Source organism: Argiope bruennichi, chromosome 4 (assembly GCF_947563725.1).
Source record: "Argiope bruennichi chromosome 4, qqArgBrue1.1, whole genome shotgun sequence".
NCBI classification, from domain to species: Eukaryota; Metazoa; Arthropoda; class Arachnida; order Araneae; family Araneidae; genus Argiope; species Argiope bruennichi.
In genome coordinates, this window is record NC_079154.1 from 39,882,726 (window position 1) to 39,900,871 (window position 18,146).

The window sequence follows — 18,146 nt, forward strand, 5'->3', positions numbered from 1 at the left end:
TTTTAACTTATGCATTAAGAGAAAATAAGCTTATTTTTTCCATATAAAAATGAGTATCATATTAATTGAAACCATATTTAAATTGTTAATTTATTACAAGTAATTCTAGATATTTAAAAAAATGCATTCATGTTTTTAATTATTTTTCTTCTAAAAATTAAATTGTAATCCACATATTAAGCTAATAAATATTTATTTTTACATAAAAAATGTAAAACATATTAATTAAAATTGTTTATAAATTAATTTCAAATAAATTTAAAAATAAATAAATAAATTAATACCACTCCAGGAATGAACTCGGTTCTCCTGTTTACTTCGCCAATATCTTAACCACTATACTACTCGAACTCGGAACCGGAAGCACATTGTTAATATATAAGCTATGCAGAAAGTTTGAGAGCCATTTTCTCGAAATTGGCTGGCCATTGCGCTTTAATATTTTTGTGAATGAACATTCTAAATATAAACTAACTTTATATTAAATCTCATTCCGAACTGAATTTTCAACCTCGTGCCCTCCGCTTATAAGTTTGATCTAGATCAATTTATAGGTCCATTAATTTTAACTAACCATCCAATTAAACTATGATACTATATTGTGTAAATTTTAATAGAGCTTTTGAATGAGCAACAGCTCTCGCAGTCATAATTTATATTTTAAGTTATTTATTTCTAAATTTGAGTAAAATAGGATGCGGATTCTCGCATATCAGCCCTGATGTTCTATTTATATTGAAAAAAAAAATGTGTTTCAGACTTAAGGACAGACTATTGGATCTGAAACTACCAAATATATAACAAAATAATTCTGAAGGATAAAATTGTACGCTTAGTAGTGATTTCGTTGAAAGTTTAATCTGAATTTCAGTAAATTAAAAATTTAGTGCAGCTTTTGCATTTGAATTCGTAATAGATAATTTTGCATTTGCAAGAATGCATTTTGCACCATTTTGGAATTTAGAATATTATATTTTTAATGATACTAAATGAATTATTTTCTATTTTTTTTTTAATTTCAATAAATTTTCAAGTACAATTTTGTTACATATTTTATACATTTACTTACGTTTAACTCATTGTTCCATTGAAATTTCAAACCACTTTCTTAATTTATACACAGATTTATTTGATTTATATTCCATTGTCAAAAGCCATACTAATATACTCCTAGATTCCATTTCTTTCTTTTTTTCCTTTCATCGATTTTTATGGAATGTATATAAATGATGTATTATATTAAAAACGCAGTAAACTCAAGGATTGTAGCTTCTGATCTTTTATTCATTTAATGGCATGTTAATGGAACTAAAATATTGCTTTATGAAAAGTGACCAGATATTTTGATGCTAGCATGACTCCCTTAGGAATGTTCATGTAGATAATGAACAGAACAAGAGAAAGGCGACTCAAGAGCATGGGTAAATGGTTATCGAAATTATAAATTTAAAATTATCTTCTTAAGTAAACCAAATTATCAAAGAGATTTCATTGAAAATAAGCATAATCGATCTTTTTCGGCGAACTGGCTGGTCATCAAAAAAGATTAAAGATTTGACAACAATAAAATTATGAACTTACTGCGTTGAAGTATACTTTTGTGCTTGATTTGCATTCGCCTGAAAATTTGTTAGAGGAAAATTTTATTTATAATTTGGCAGCCTTAAAGAGAAAATTAACTCTGCATTTACCGAAAAGAATGTTCTGCTGCTCTAATATTTCTTCACTTATTTAAATTCCAATTTAAGAAGAAAGAAAAATTAAAAAGCAATATTTATCTAAAAAAAGCTTTATTGAATAATATTTCCTATTCTCTTTGCTGTTACTTACACGCATTAAACAGTGATATTAACCATATTAATTTTTCAAGCTTCAAAAATTATAATTCAGAATTTTATAACATTTTTATATAAATCTAGCATCAGAGTTTTAAAAGTTCTTTTAGTATCAGAGTTATAAAAATGCCTTTAAGTTTCTGAAAAATAATTTGTCTTTTACTCCGCTCAATATGTTAGCATTTTACATAGAAACTAATTATTATTCAGATCCTTTTATATAATCTCAGTAATTAAATCAGTAACATTTTTGTATGCCAATTTAATTATCATGCTGGAAACTTTAATCTTCTATAATTTAGATTACATATAGAAATGAAAAACACATTTTAATATTTCAAAATATTATCAATTCAATTAATTGAAGATTATTGTGTAATTGTTTCCAAAAATTGCATACGAAAAATTCTAAATCCTTATTTAATTGAAAATTTTTGTTTCGTTTGTCTGCGGTAAGTATCATAATTCATTTTTTCTACTAAAACTATATAGAAAGAACTCTTCCACAGCATTACCAGAGAATGTTTCAAATCAGCTTAAAGTCTAAATACAGCATTCCTAAAGAAAATGTATAATTTAAATTTTTCTTGAATGTGGGATTATACAAGTAAATTACAATTCTACAAGTACTAAAGTTGAATTTTTGGGAATTAATCTGGAAATTAATTTTATTTCATTTGAAAATTAAATGAAGTTTTAACGCCAAAGTCTCTTATCTAGTTCTAGTAGATACAACAGGAATGTTACTGAATATCCTGATGTAAAATTGTATAATAAGCTAATATTTAATCTCTTATATTATGTATCAAATCCTTTTTGGGGTAAAATATTATTTGTAGTTGCCATGGAATGGTAGATTTTTCCAAGTAATCACTCAAATGCAAACTACTTTTATCTAGGCAGCAATCCAACACACTCATGTATTTATCTCCCATCCGGGATCAGCAGCTAAGATTAACGAAAATAAATTCCAATTAATTCTAAATAAAGTTCTTCTTTTTGCAGCAAATGCATTAGAAATTCATTCACACAAATTCATTCAAACTGGGAGACTGAATACATTGTGAAACAACATAGAAATATTTTTGCAAGCCTTTTAGAACATCCAAATGAAATCTATTCTTTCCAATTCCTATTTGCTCAGAATAGCTTATGATATATACGTTTTCCTGCTAAATTACAATATATTCTCTTTCTCTTAAATACCATATTTTCCTTTTGCAACACTAATGTCCTTTTAAATACATTTAATACCTTTCCAATGATATTAAATTTTTTTGTAAAACCCATATGATTCTCAATAATTGTATTTTATATATTATTATTTATCTTCATACAAGATGTTTTTTTTTATTTATTTCATTTCCATTTTTAGGTTTATAATGTTCCTATTAAGATAAAAGCCGTAGTTGAAAGCAACCAAAAGTGCTCATGGTGTGATTGCATACATACAATGCGTCTCAAAATATTCTTGTTTTTTAGAAACGGAAAATAAGTGAAAAACTGAATATAATTTCATATGAGCTGTTAGTTTCTCTGCAGCGTCCTAAGCATCTAAGAGTGGTAGAGAAAATAAACCTTATAATAATCATACAATGTTGTAATACGCATAAAGTTTTCTATACCTTTGCTTAATTTTTGCTTTTTTTGGTATTAAAAGGATATTGCATTCAATATGAAAGAAAATTACCCCCCCCCCCCTCCGAAAACAGTAACGAATCACAAAGAGTTACCATATAATTCAATATCTATTCAACTAATAGACTATTTTTAATGAAACACAATAAATAAAAAATTCGCCAGAGAAACGCACATAGTAAAGCATACATTCTAAAGTCGTTGTTGGCTTCGCCAGCAAAAATTAAACTACCACATATTTTAAAAACATTAAATTGCTGTTTCTTTATTATTAAATTTCGCAGATAAAAAATCTGAAATTTCACAAAAGGAAAATAAACAAACGGAATAAAAAATATGCTTGAATTTCCTTATGTATCGAGTTAGAAAATATCAAAAAGATATTTAATTTCTGAAAGCTTATATAATGGTTGAAACAAATCAATAATTTAAGGGAATTATAGACTGAGCTATTTGTAAATATTTCTAAAAGTAAAACTTAATAAAAATTATTATTTTTTAGCGAGGTAACGATATCCGCAAATTCCTGTTAGCAACATATAACACCATAAATTAAGTTAAAAGGAAATAAAATATGAAAATTTTTCAATGCATTATATATATATTATTTAGTTGATTAAAGTTATCTAATATTTAAAGCAATATAGGACTATAAAAATAAATCTTTCTATAAGAATTAAGAAAAAAAGCCCTTTGATAATAGGATTTCGAATAATTGTTAAAACGCATACAAATTAAATTTTTAATTGAATTGTGTCTGCATATAAAGTTGTGAAGACCGTTATTTGTTCGATAAATATGGAAAGCGTTTTTTATTATAAAATATGCGGAATACAAACTTTTTTTAGGAGTAGAAAAAATACACAAATAAATTTGTTTTTATTATAAATATTATCAATGTCAAACGAAGAAAATTTTTAACGAAAGATTAGAATATTAAAAATTATATTATTATTCCTAAAGATTTTATAGGAAAATTCTGTTTTCCTTGTTTGCAGTATTATTCTGATTGATTTCATTTTAAAATATGTTTAAAAATATTCTCTAGCAGAATTACATAAATAAAATTCTTGAAACGGTTCTATTTTATGTTGAGTTGAATTAAATATTTATTAATTAGCTAGAGAAATTTAGTATTTTTAAAAATACATTTGTTGGATAAAACCCAATAAAACTAAAACAAAGAGCAAATATAATCACAACTTTTTCCGAATTATTATTATGTTGTTTGGCTTCATGCTGTAAGTACTGGCAAATAAAAATATGCGATGACAAAAGGGTAATTATATCCAATAAGAAAAAAATGATAAGCTGAACGATTTAACAACAGAAGTCACAAAATGTTTGAACACATTATTCGAATACAAAGTGAAATGAAAATAAGAAAGAATTATTGGAATAAAAATGCATTCATTATGCTCTAGTTCTGCATTTGATACCAGTTTATTATTAAAACTCAGAAAGAAAAGAATTAAAAATTAACTACAACGAAAGAGCAATTGAAACTGATTAAAAGGTAACACTGAAAAGAGAAGTTGTAATACTAAAAACAAATTTATTTCATAAAACATGTCAATTGAAAAACAAATGAATTCAGTGAGTGCTAAATTATTCTCGTCCGTAAATTTCAATAAAAATGAACAGTTTGCAGCTGAATTTGACTGAGAAGAAAAAAAAAAATTATTTTGCCCTAATGTGCTCTTAAATCCATAAAAGGTGTTTAGTTCAGAAAGGGAAAAAAATCTTCGAAGTTGTTTTGAGCATCCGCAACAGAACAAATCCAGTAGCACTTATTATTTTTTTAAAAATATTTTCAGGGTTTCAAAGACTTCCATCCAGTTGTTTAAAATTAAATTATTTTAATTAAATGAAACATTATTTCACTATTTTTTGCATGAAGTGCATTTATTATGTACACTTTCAGTTATATTTAGGAAATTAATTTTCGTATATTTTCCCTTTATTATATTGAATTCAATGATGTCCTTTTATAATATAAGAATACGGAAGCTCACAACAATATAATAATTTGAAGGATATTGTAAAGTTTACTAAATAAACATGAATAATCCTCGAATTTGACATATTAATTAATCTTTAATTGTTTACAAAGTTCCATTCTGATACGAATTATTTTTTATATTTATACTTATAATGTGAATTGATTGCACATGATATCATAAATATTTAAAAATTGATAAATGATTTAAAGGGATTTTATGCCATTGTGAGCAATTAATGCTATTTTAAATTCTTCCTCAGATATGTTTAAATTGTTTATTGTTGAAACTCTCATAATATCTTTGTAAACAGAATAAAGAAATTTTTATTGATACCCAATCTTTTATGTCTTTTGAGGTAAAAAATTGTAAAATGAATTAAAAAATTGACTTCAATTTTGCCTAATTAGTCTTAAACTAATTAGATGATTTCTCGAATCTAAATAATGAATTTTTACAAAATTGAACAATGAAGTTTGAGTCATAAGCAAACAGTTGCATTACGTGAAGCAGAGTTAGATGAAAGTAGTTCATTTGAGACGATCTGTTTCGGTATAAATCAAACAGGAGAAAAAGGTTTGGCGAGATCAATGAGGAAATTAAAACCAGAAAGAAAGGGAGAACAGTACGACATTTGTTTACTCATACGTAGATTGAAATTCAAGTGAAACTTTCAGAATCGATAACGTGTTAAAAGGATTTAAAATAAGTGAGCTATCTTGAAGATAAAATCGGATGTTTTTAAATCTTTAAGCCAACTATGAACTCAGCTTCAAAAATTGGCCAAGACATGAAAAACTTAAAGGATTGATTAGAGCGTTTTGAACCAAAGAAAGTTGTATGTTTTTGTTGTATAGGATAAGATGTGATAGTATAATTTAATAAATATCCTGCGGATGTTTAATTTGATTAAATGCTTTTAAAAATTTGTGAATGCTGTAATAAATATACGAATAGGTAAAATTACGATTTTTTGATAAGTGCAATTTTTTAACCTCTTTTGATTGCTTTTGGATTCTCAAGGAATATTTTAAAGGTAGGAAATTGACTGAATTACTTCAGATGCGATATATAAATGCAAGACAATAGGTCAGAGGTTAAAAAATATGTGTACCTTTTTTGTTATAAATTCATATTATTAATCGCATATGTCAGATCGTTTTTTCAACCATTATTTAATTTTAGAACCGACAAAATAGAAGGAAGAATGAGTTCTACATTGGAAAGAACATATAAATAATTTTAATCTAAGCCCAAAATTGTAGATTTATTAATTTCTACCAACAATTAAAAATAATGTGTGTACTTATGTGTCTCAGTGTAGTGATCAGACGTTACTGTTTGGTTTAAAGATTCAAAATTTGTCACATATATATTCTTGAAGATAAAATGTGAATTTTGATCGAGTTTTTGAATTTTTATTAGAATTTTAACTAATTAAAAATTTTAATGAATTTTGAAATTTATCCACAATAACTTCCAAAAATATTATTGCACAAAGTTGGCTTTTACACTGTTTTGAAATTCGAAAAAAAAATTGTAATTTTAATTATATTAATTTAGTAATCTTGTAAAATTTTCCTACAGTTTACCAAATTGCAAAAAAATATTTTTTGGAAACAGATTACATTGTTGATGTAAAATTCAAATCGCTTTTATTTTTTCATCCAATATTTAATAGCTAGATTTTCTGCAGTTGTTGAAAACAAAGGAAAAAAATATTTATTTTTATGTCTATGCAAATTACAAAACAAATAATAAGTACATTTGTAATAATTGGAAAGCTAGAAAAGCGAAGAACCCGGTAATTCTTTTTATGCAATGTTATGATATCATGGGATAGATCTCCATTGGGAAAATTCATGCTTTCTATGAATCTATCAAAAACTGTTCAAATAACATGACTTTATTGACTGATAATTTAACGGCAATTGTATCTAAATGATTTAACCGAAATTGAATATAATAAATATTCCCGGCAAATCAGTTAATTTAATCGCCAAAGGCGGCTAGTCTCAAATATATTCTTCTTTACTATCTTGCTGATTTCCGAATAGTTTTGAGCAAGCATCAAATTTATATGTCAGATACTACACGACTTCACTAAGTTTAAAGAATTATAGAGAGTATGGGTTATATTTATCTTCAGTATCTTATAAAATTTGTATGATAAACTAGAAAATGTGCCAAAATTTTAATTTTTATAAAAAAAAGTACTTTTGGTAAAAATGATTTAATAAAAAATATGATACAATTAAAGAAAAATAAATAAAATAACGCATTTATTGTAGCATATTGTTGTTTTACAAGATTTGACTATGTCCACTATAGCTTTTTCAGTACATTATATGTTGTATTATTAAGGTATATGTATGAAATATTCCTAGCTATTTAATTTCAATAACAAGTCTTTCAGTTCAACAGCAATAGTTCTTCAATTGTAATATTTGCAATATGTGAACAATATATTATCATAATACGTCGAGTCATTTTGAAAAAGTAATCTTTAGAAAAAAAAATCTTATCAAAAACATATTTATCAAAGCTATAATGATCCAACTGGAAAGAATCTATAAGTCTGACATTTTACTAAAATAATTTATTTGCATAAAAATACCATAAAGATCTTATTTTTTTATATTTTTCATCTTGGGGGAGATATGAAAATTTCCAAAGGACAAGGCAAATAATTTTCTGAATAATTGACATTAATTTGAAAAGGCATTGAAGAAAGATTCTAATTCTTTTTCTTATAAAATGGCTTTATATATATAAAATGCAGAGATAAAAGCCTAGGCTCCTTTTTGCTAAGTGAATGCATTTACTTTTTTAATAATTTGTTTTTGTTACTAAGCCATACCATCGTTACGATAAGCTTTTAATTTATGATAAGCTTTTAAAGCCATACATTTAAAAAGAAAATCACAGCATTAACAAAAGAGTTTCTATTTATAGAAGAATATTAAAACCTTATGCAAATTCGATGTATTACAAAAAGAGAAAATGTTTTTGAATTCAGACTTTTATTTTATACTTCTTTTCATAAAAAAACCAAATGATTTTACTTTAGGGAAGGTTTTTACGAAATTACCTTTAAGTTCGTAATATAAAAATTTCGCAACAAACGTAACGTTTTGTCTAAAAATTAAAAAAAAAAAATGTTACAGATTATTCAAAAATATGATTCAATTATATGATCAAATATATGATTTTACATCAGAAAAAAAGGATTTTTTTCTGATGTAAAATCATATATTGGTTTATTCTGAAACATAATATTTCTATTCTTTCACATCTTTCATTATTTAGATAATAAATTTAAATTCATGGAAAATTAAAATAGTTTGTTAGTTAAAATAAAATGTTTATAGTTTTTTTCTAGTCTAAAGAGTCTCTTTTTATGTTTCCAGAAGCTCTTTTTGAGTAGAGAAAATTATTAGGCCCTTACTGTTCTAAATGTTTGTTGTTTGTACACATCTTTACAATTTGTTATTTTTTTTAACGGATTATTTATTTTATTACTCTCTTTAATAGAATGCTATAAATTTGTGTAGAAATTATTTTCTCTATGTCTATCTAGTTTACCCTAAGAATGCCTAATTTCATTAGAGTCAGCAGGAAGAAATATTTCAAAGTAAATTTCAAAAACAAAAAATATAATGCTGGACAAAAGCGTATTAAGATATAAAATGTAGCCTTTTTGATGAAGAATAAACATGATTCTGAAAATTATCAACAACAAGATAACACTTCAAACGTGACTGAATAGTTAATTTCCATTAGAGACAAGCATATATTTCCAATAGGAAAAATGATTTAAAGAACGTAAATAATTTCTTTTAATAAATGAACCATTGTAAAAATTGGGAAAACTACACTTCTGTACAGCCTTTTAATCCCACAAGAAAAAAAAATCCTCATTTTTTTTAAACAGAAGACTAATAGAATAATAAAATAATGATATAAATATTAAATATTTCATAACTCGTTCAATTTAGATTGCAAAATAACAGAATATCTCTTGTTTAAAAAAGTTAATGCCACAAAAATATTTTACCAAATATGAGTGCAGAAAATTCTTTCCGAAATTGATTAAATACAGTAGACTCCCGATTATCCGCGCCTGCCGCATTAATTTTTTTTTTTTGCTTCCAAGCAAAGAGAAAATGCTTCCAAAGCAAGAAGCAAACACAAATGACTGATAAAAAAGGTGTAGTTTTACAGTTATGCTTATAAAAATTTACATAATACATTATAGTATTAAAACAGTACATATGTATTAATTTTTCTGTGTATCCTTGACGTCTCTCGTAAGTACAAAGCACTTTTCTGTTTTCATTAACAAAATGCATTTTAGGTTAGTTTTGAGTGATATACTAAATTATTAAGCGTTAGTTAAACATTTCCTGCTCTTTATTTTACGTTTTATTGTACATAAAACGATTTTTCAAAGTTGGAATGACTGTTTTCTCTTTTGCTATACGCGGTTTTAGCTTTTTTCGGATTATCCGCGATTTTTGTTATCCGCGGCGGCCGCGCCACCCAATTCCGCGGATAATCGGGAGTGTATTGTATTTATACTGTTATATTAAATATATATTTAATCTAATAATATAATGTATAATTCTGTATGTTTTATAAAGCATATTACAAACTTGAAATATTTACTTATATTGGTTTTAAAAATTAGCGATTGAAACACATTAAAAAGAATAACCTGTAAAATATAGATAATAAACATAAATAACATAATAAAAACAAAAAAGATATTCTTAAATAGTATATATATAATTATTTCTAAAAGAACAATCAAAAGAGGAACTGAATTTGCTTATGATATCCCTATATCTTATCATAAAAAGGGGGATGTAACTGCAAGATTGATATAATATATCAACAGTCCATGCCCTACAAATATAACTTTCAATATAAATTATGTAGAGTAGTGGACATAAAGTGGAAGTTAAATCACATTTATTGAGGAAAATGACGTCGTTTGAATCTCAACTTCGAAACATACTTGTTTAACAAATGTAGTATGGAAATGTTGATTAGTAATTCATACAAATGTGACAGTTGCGTTATCGTCCAGAGCAATTTGAGTAGTTAGTCATTTTACTTTACAAAAGAAAGTATAGTAATCGTTAAAAAATACATACCACCTCGAGGATTTGTCAAAGACTCGATGTTCTAGACCTCTCCAAGTCCAAAAACATATTTTAGGAATTATGTCTCTTAGTCTGCGAAACCGTCAACTCAAAAACTTTTTCAGTTAGTCAGTTGAAATTTGGTTTATTATATTACATATGTAAGTATCTATGAAATCCTGAACGAAATTCATCCAGATAATGTCTATATGGCTACCCAAATACAAATGACAATAATTACAGTCTATAGAAGAATAATACAGTCTATTGAAGCAGCCTATGGAAGAATAATACAGTCTATTGAAGAAGTCTACGGAGGAATAATACAGTCTATTGAAGAAGTCTATGGAAGAATATCTATTTCCAAAAACAATAATTACAAAAATACTCAGAGTAGATGAGAATAATCTGATGCACAGGTTTAGCATTCAAAATGTAGATTCTTGACAAATGTTGTACCAAAATTCCAAAAGGATTACGGATGACTGTCTGTATATCGATAATTTCGCATGCATGTAAACGAATCAACTTCAAAATGCAATGATTTAAATAAATGAAACGTGATTTTGTGATTATAATTTTAGTTATATGTCAGATTTTGGTTTTTTAATCGATAGTAAATAGGCTACAAAATATAAATTTAGTTTTAGTCTATATTTGAATTAACACACCTCTTACCAGTGTTTGAATGAAGCTTTCTCTGCAATTTTTAGAGATATAATAGAAGAATAAAAAGAATATTAAAGGGAGGAATAAAAAATAATATCTCAATCTTTTACATTTATGCAAAGTCGCATGCTTTACACAATACTTGAGTATTCAAGATCTAATTCGTCCCTTGTGGTATAAAGACATACTTTTTCAATTTCTCGTCAACCGTAACAGAAAGTGAACAACCAGAGGCAACCAATAGTTCTGATATAATTCCAATCAAAATTAACTGAATATATCTATAGCTATTCATCATACTGTTGTATAAAATGTGATTAATTAACGAATTTCTAAAACTGCCACACCAGATAGTTATAGGAACTCTTCACTTTTGATGAAACGTTTGCACGATGAATGAATTTGTGCTGTTTCAGAAGGTCATTTTCAAGATTAATATTTCTTTTTCGATTGAAATGACATTTGTCTGTACAATCTATATTTCGGAAAAAAAAGTGATTTTCTTTGAAGTAGGGCCCACCTATAAAATTCAATGTTTCGATCGTGTTGTTTTCCATGTATCTGCTATAACAGTCTATGGAAGAATGCTGTAAGAATGTCACTTACTCAGTTGAAATATTCTCTTTGCTGCCATTTTTGAAATGTTCAGTTTGAACAGATTTTTCATGTTTTAATATAAGAATAAATTGAAAAATAAGTCCAAATGCCAATTCTTACGTCATTTTTGTAACTTCTCATTTTTACGGTTTTTGTCTGTGGAAATAAAATCTTGTAGTTTGTCATTTCTAAGCCGTCTTGTAAGTAAAATTTTTAGAAGTTTATTAGGCATTCAGAAAATGACCTTTGTATTCTTCTACAACATTCAGAAAATGAAGTTTGTATTCTTCTACAACATTCAGAAAATGAGGTTTATATTCTTCTACAACATTCAGAAAAGGAAGTTTGTATTCTTGTACGACATTCAGAAAATGATGTTTGTATACTTCCACAACTATATCAGCGCTATGTTTGCCTATAGTCTACATATACAAGCACATCTTGTTAAGAAATATGCATTTCATTTAAAAAGAAACCAGGCGAGAGCAAAGAAATGCATCGCTTTATATAAATATTATGTATAAATGTTTGTTCAAAATAAAAAAAAAAGACCAATTTACGATTATAAATATTTTTTCCCATTACTTGGTCACATATTTATTTGTTTCTAGTACTTTTTTATTTATTTAAAAATGTTTACTTGACATAATTCTTGTCAAGTAGACTTGTTATTGTGTTGTATTTTCTTTAAAAAAAACAAATAAACAAAAAATAAATAAATAAATAAACGCCTTTCCAAAAATTCTGTTCGAATATAACATAGATGCGTATTTCGGAAGTAAAAATTCCAGAATAATTTTGCATTTAAAGTGATTCCTCGAATAAAAATTCCGACTTCATTCTCCTTTCGTATTTGCCGTAAAACAACTTTCAAAAGAGGAATTGAAAAATTCATGCTAAAAAACTATTTTGAACTGGAAGAACAAGTCATATATTTGCCAATACATTCGCATTAAAAATTCCGTTGATATATTTGTTGCTTAGTGTGCCGTATACGATTTAGAAAAATGTCATTTTAATAAGTATCGAATATTTATTATAATATTAAATTTACGTCCTTTCAAAATATAAAAATTCTATGGATTATCATTAATACTATTACAAAAATTATAAAAAAAAATCGCAGAAAAATTTATTTAGAGATGTCAAAAGATATCAAAAAGGTCTTGAGAATATAAAAATATAAAAAGAAGCCCTGTTTGGTTTGTTCAAATATAATTAAATCAATGATCAATACTGAAGCTATAAGAAGAGGAATTTGTGAAAATGCTCATAAATACCTTTTTTTTCGGTATCAGAAATTTTAAACCGCAATAGTCAACCCCCCCCCCAAAAAAAAAAAAAAATTGGAACCAAACTAAATTTAAAATATCCCAAATTTCTATCAATATCGTGTCAAATTTCATGTACAAGTTATTAGAGTGTAAACTGAAAAATATTAGATTATTTTCTCAAGACCATTTGAAGCTGTTTGCACTATAAACTGAGATAAAGATTGAGAAAAAACGTTTTCTTAAAATTATGCGATAACATTTTCTTTTACATCAAATGCCAAACTTATTAAAAATATATATATTAAATATTCTTCTTTTTAAATGCTTACAAGACGGATATACCAAATTTGCTGGCAACAATTTAAAAAATTAATACATTTTTATTTTCTTTAAGCAATTTTCATGCTTTCTTTTACTTGACCTTTCTAGTAGCATACAAAATATGCACATGACATTACTTACTTTAACTGGAATATTCATTTGTTTATCTGAAGGATGTTTTACTCGTGCGCTGAAAATATACACATTGTTGAAAGAAGAAATAACTTAAAAAAAAAATTGAAATTCAAGGGTTTCAAAGAGAAGAAGAATAAAAAATTAAATTAATTTTAAAATATTTTGAGATGATATCTACTGCTTTCTGTAGAAAAAATGTTCTTTCTGTTCTTTCAAATACAGTTAGAAATTAAAATTAAATCTACTGTCGTAAATTTAAAATTATAATATATATATATATACAGTGTGGTCCAAAAAAAAAACTTCCCCTATATATGAAACCGTAGCGGCCTATCCGCTCAAACAATCGAAACAAAATTTCAGACATGGTTGTTTGAAGGTATGCGCTGGAGATTGTGATGATTCGTATTGAAAAACCACAAATAGCGTTGGAACGATTAGCGAGTGACGAAAATTAGAGGCGTAAGTCATTTACAAAAAAGAGCATTATAAATGACTAATGACAACACAGAGAGGAGGAGCTTTGACGCACTTTGCATAATTCACAGGGTTAAACAGTAGCAACGAAATGTCATTAGTGACATTGTATGGATGCAAGATGGGGCTCCTCCACACGTCACCCAATGTGTTCGATCAGTGCTGCAACAACACTTTGGTGATAGAGTCATCTCTCTTAACTTTGCGGTTTCGTGGCCACCGCGATTCCCTGACCACACTTCTATGGATTTCTGCTTCTGGGGTTATCTGAAATCTAAGGTATACACGCCTGGTCCACGAGATGTGTCAGAATTGCAAGATGTCATAATACGTGTGAAGTTATGCAGATTCCTTCTTTCATGTTATGTTCGACATTGTTGTCCACAATCTTCCGAATGCAATGCGTTGTCGCCTGCAAAGGCGAACACGTTGAAAACCTGTAATTTTAACTTTCCACTCCAATAAAAGCTTTTTTTTTCTTTCCTCTCTGTATTGTCATTACTTCTTTATAATGCTCTTCTTTGCAAATGTTTTAGGCCGGCAATTTTCATTGCACTTCAATCGTTCCAACGTCATTTGTGGTTTTTCAATACGCTGATCCATTTGCGCAAGGGAAAAGTGGATGTTGCCATTCTAAAATTTCGAAATTCTCTCCCTGTAACCGTAACCGTGAGCTCTGAGTTGTTTAGAATCATCACAATCTCCAGCACATACCTTCAAACAACCATGTCTGAAATTTTGGTTCGATTGGTTGAGTGGATAGGCCGCTAGCGTTTCATATATAGGGGAAGTTTTTTTTTGACCACCCTGTATGTTATATGTTTATATATATATATATATATATATATATATGTATATATATATATATATATATATATATATATATATATATATATATATATATATATATATATATATATATATACTGCTATTTATATGTTAAGATTACTTTTAGAATCTCTGAAGTAATACTTTTTCTACAATTTTTAAGCTATGGGACTTCGACAGAAAACCCCATTTATATAGATCTTGTCCAAAAGTAACATGTTCCCGTAAAAAAAAGTTCCATACCACCTGAGACACAATCCTTAGACAAGTAGGAAAACCAATAAAATTCCTATAAACGCTTCCAATACAATGTCTGATCGTGGAAGAAGAATTATAAGAAAGGAGAAAAAAATCAAGTCTAGCTGGAAGAGAATGGCTTGTATGGTGCTTCTTTATAACTCTTTTATATTTTTCAAGTTTATTTTCTGATTTTATTTTGAACACAGTGTGACGATCAATATAGATTGCTCTACTCCTAAGCCTTCAACATTCTTACATCTGATTTAAAATCTAGTCAGATATAGTTAGAAATTTTTCATTGCTCAGAAAGTTTGCAGCTTTATTTTTTAGTGTGAATATTCCTTTTTTAAATGCGTATTCTTTCTTTTTAGCAAAGCATACCCATTTCTATGTCTTGCTATTTTTTTATTTGCTAATTCTTATTTTTAACCATATATTATATGCTTAATCTAAATGAAATAACAGCATCAAATTCTTCTTATAGATAATTAGTAGGAGTTTTATACTATTCTTCTGTTAAGTTTGTAAAAAATTCGAATGCAAACCATCTTCAAACGGGAATTTTTTGTATTACAAATCTTCAATAAGTCTCTAATGTAAAAATCTGTTCTTAATTAAAAACCAAGAACAAGAATTTGAATATAAGTTAAAAATTTAAAAACTTTATATAAATTAACATATCGATATAATTATTTACTTATATCGATGATGTATAGATTAGCACATTTGGCATTTCCCTACTTATTTAAGATTATTCATTCTCCGAGAAATGTTTCAACTGTTAGGAGAAAGTATGTGCTCAGGTCTTATTTTCGGAATGATTGGATAGCTAACCGAATATAGATGATAGCTATATATATGATAGCCGAATATAGATGATAGTTAACCTGATAATAGATGAAATATTGGATAGCTAACCGAATATAGATGATAGCTATATATATGATAGCCGAATATAGATGATAGTTAACCCGATAATAGATGAAATATTGGATAGCTAACCGAAACATTTAAATAGATATTACTGTTTTTTTCTTTTTGTTATGTGATGCAAAAAGATTATCTTAATAATCAAACCATTCTGTTCACACTGATATCTTAGGAACTCACTAAATAGCTGTAAATATTCATATAAAACAAATTATCGAATAAGTAATTATCTAATATTAATTAATTATCAGTTATTCTCATATTAAGCACATCATCTTTCGTAAATATATATTTGTTGTTCAGGTGTCTGTCAGGTCAAATTTTTTAATGATTTTTTTTCAAAGATAGTGGCAAAATTTCGGAAGATGACTTTTGCAATGTTATCTTTATAGAAATAAAAAAAACCATTAAATTAATCAGCTTTGATGACTTGTTTATTTCTTTGAGAATATTGTCATTGAAAACTTTTAATTTCTATAAAATAACTGATGCTTGATACTCGTGGTTCCTTTTACATTTTTACCTTTTCATTCAAGTGATAATTCGGGATATGATACATCAGAATATTGAAAGGCCCAAATTTCTCTTTCAAATATAAGGAACTTTTAATATCATAATAAATCTAAATTATCAATAATATCATAATAAATCTAAATTATCAATAATATCATAATAAATCTAAATTATCAATAATATCATAATAAATCTAAATTATCAATAATATCATAATAAATCTTTAATATCATATTTCATAAACTTTAATGACAATTCATTGCTGTGATCTTTCGAAATTTGTTACCTCAGGATATATAACGTTTATACAGAACGTTCTATTATCTCAGGATAACTCATTTCTCTTTCAAAGATAAGAAAAATTCTCAACACTTTCTCAAAATTCCCATTGATAGACCATGCTGTTAAGTGACTGAATTACAAAGGAAAATCTCACTTAGCTGACTGCTTCTTGTCTTTCAAATCCAGTTGAGTTATCGGCTCTAAAGCACAAAACACGCGCTACATGTTTCAATTGGGGGGGGGGGGGTTGCAAGGTTTCGGGCAAACATCATAGTCTTGTTAAACAGGTATTTGAGCCTTTCAGAATTGATAAAGATCAAAATGTGATAGAAATTTGAGGAAATGTATTTTAGTATCGTTAAAACCTATTTGGTTTATTTTAGGTATAAATTGCATATCTGAATCAAATTAAACCATATTCTGTTTGAATACAATTGCATTTGATAATGCAATTTAGCATTTAATTTACCTTTACTTAAAGCGGTAACTTCATACAAATATTATAACTACAATAATTTAATTTACAGGAAACATTCCATTAGTCATTATTATTATAAAATCAAGAAATCTCTCTATATAACTTAATTTATAGCTTGTTTTTATTTATAAATCTTTATAAATGCTGAACCATAAAAATTTTATTTTATGTACACATCCTAATTGCATTAATGGCTATTTTTATAAAACTGCCTAAACTAGTATAAATTTCATACTATACAAAGAAACGAATATAACTTCTTTTCTTAAATAAAAGCAACACAAAGATTTCTATGAATAATTTTCATATTCAAGAAAAGCGGAAAGCAGTGATATACAAGTGAACAGAAAGATCTTGTGCGAAGTTATACATTTAAGAAAAAAGAAAGAGATAGATAGATATAGAGATTTTGTTTTCGGTAGCACAAACCAGAGAAAAATATTTAAAGCGAAGAAAATTCTAGAAAACAATAAAAAAAAAGAAGCTAACAACATGAACAAAAGCAACAAGGCAAAAGAAACTCGAAGTTGATTCGAAGATTTTATTTTTCAAGTACTGCTTGTTACATTTCCAAAGGAAATAAAAGAGAAACCGTCTTAATGACATGGAAATTAAGTTTAATCCAAAGAAGATAATGGTAAAGTTTCATGAATAATTCAAATGATCACCTCTCCAAATAAAATGCCAATCAAAAGTTCGACAGAATCCTTTATGCAAATTTTTTTCAGAAACATTTTTCTACTGTGTAGAGTTCGGTTTTCATTCTGGTTTTCATCTTTGAG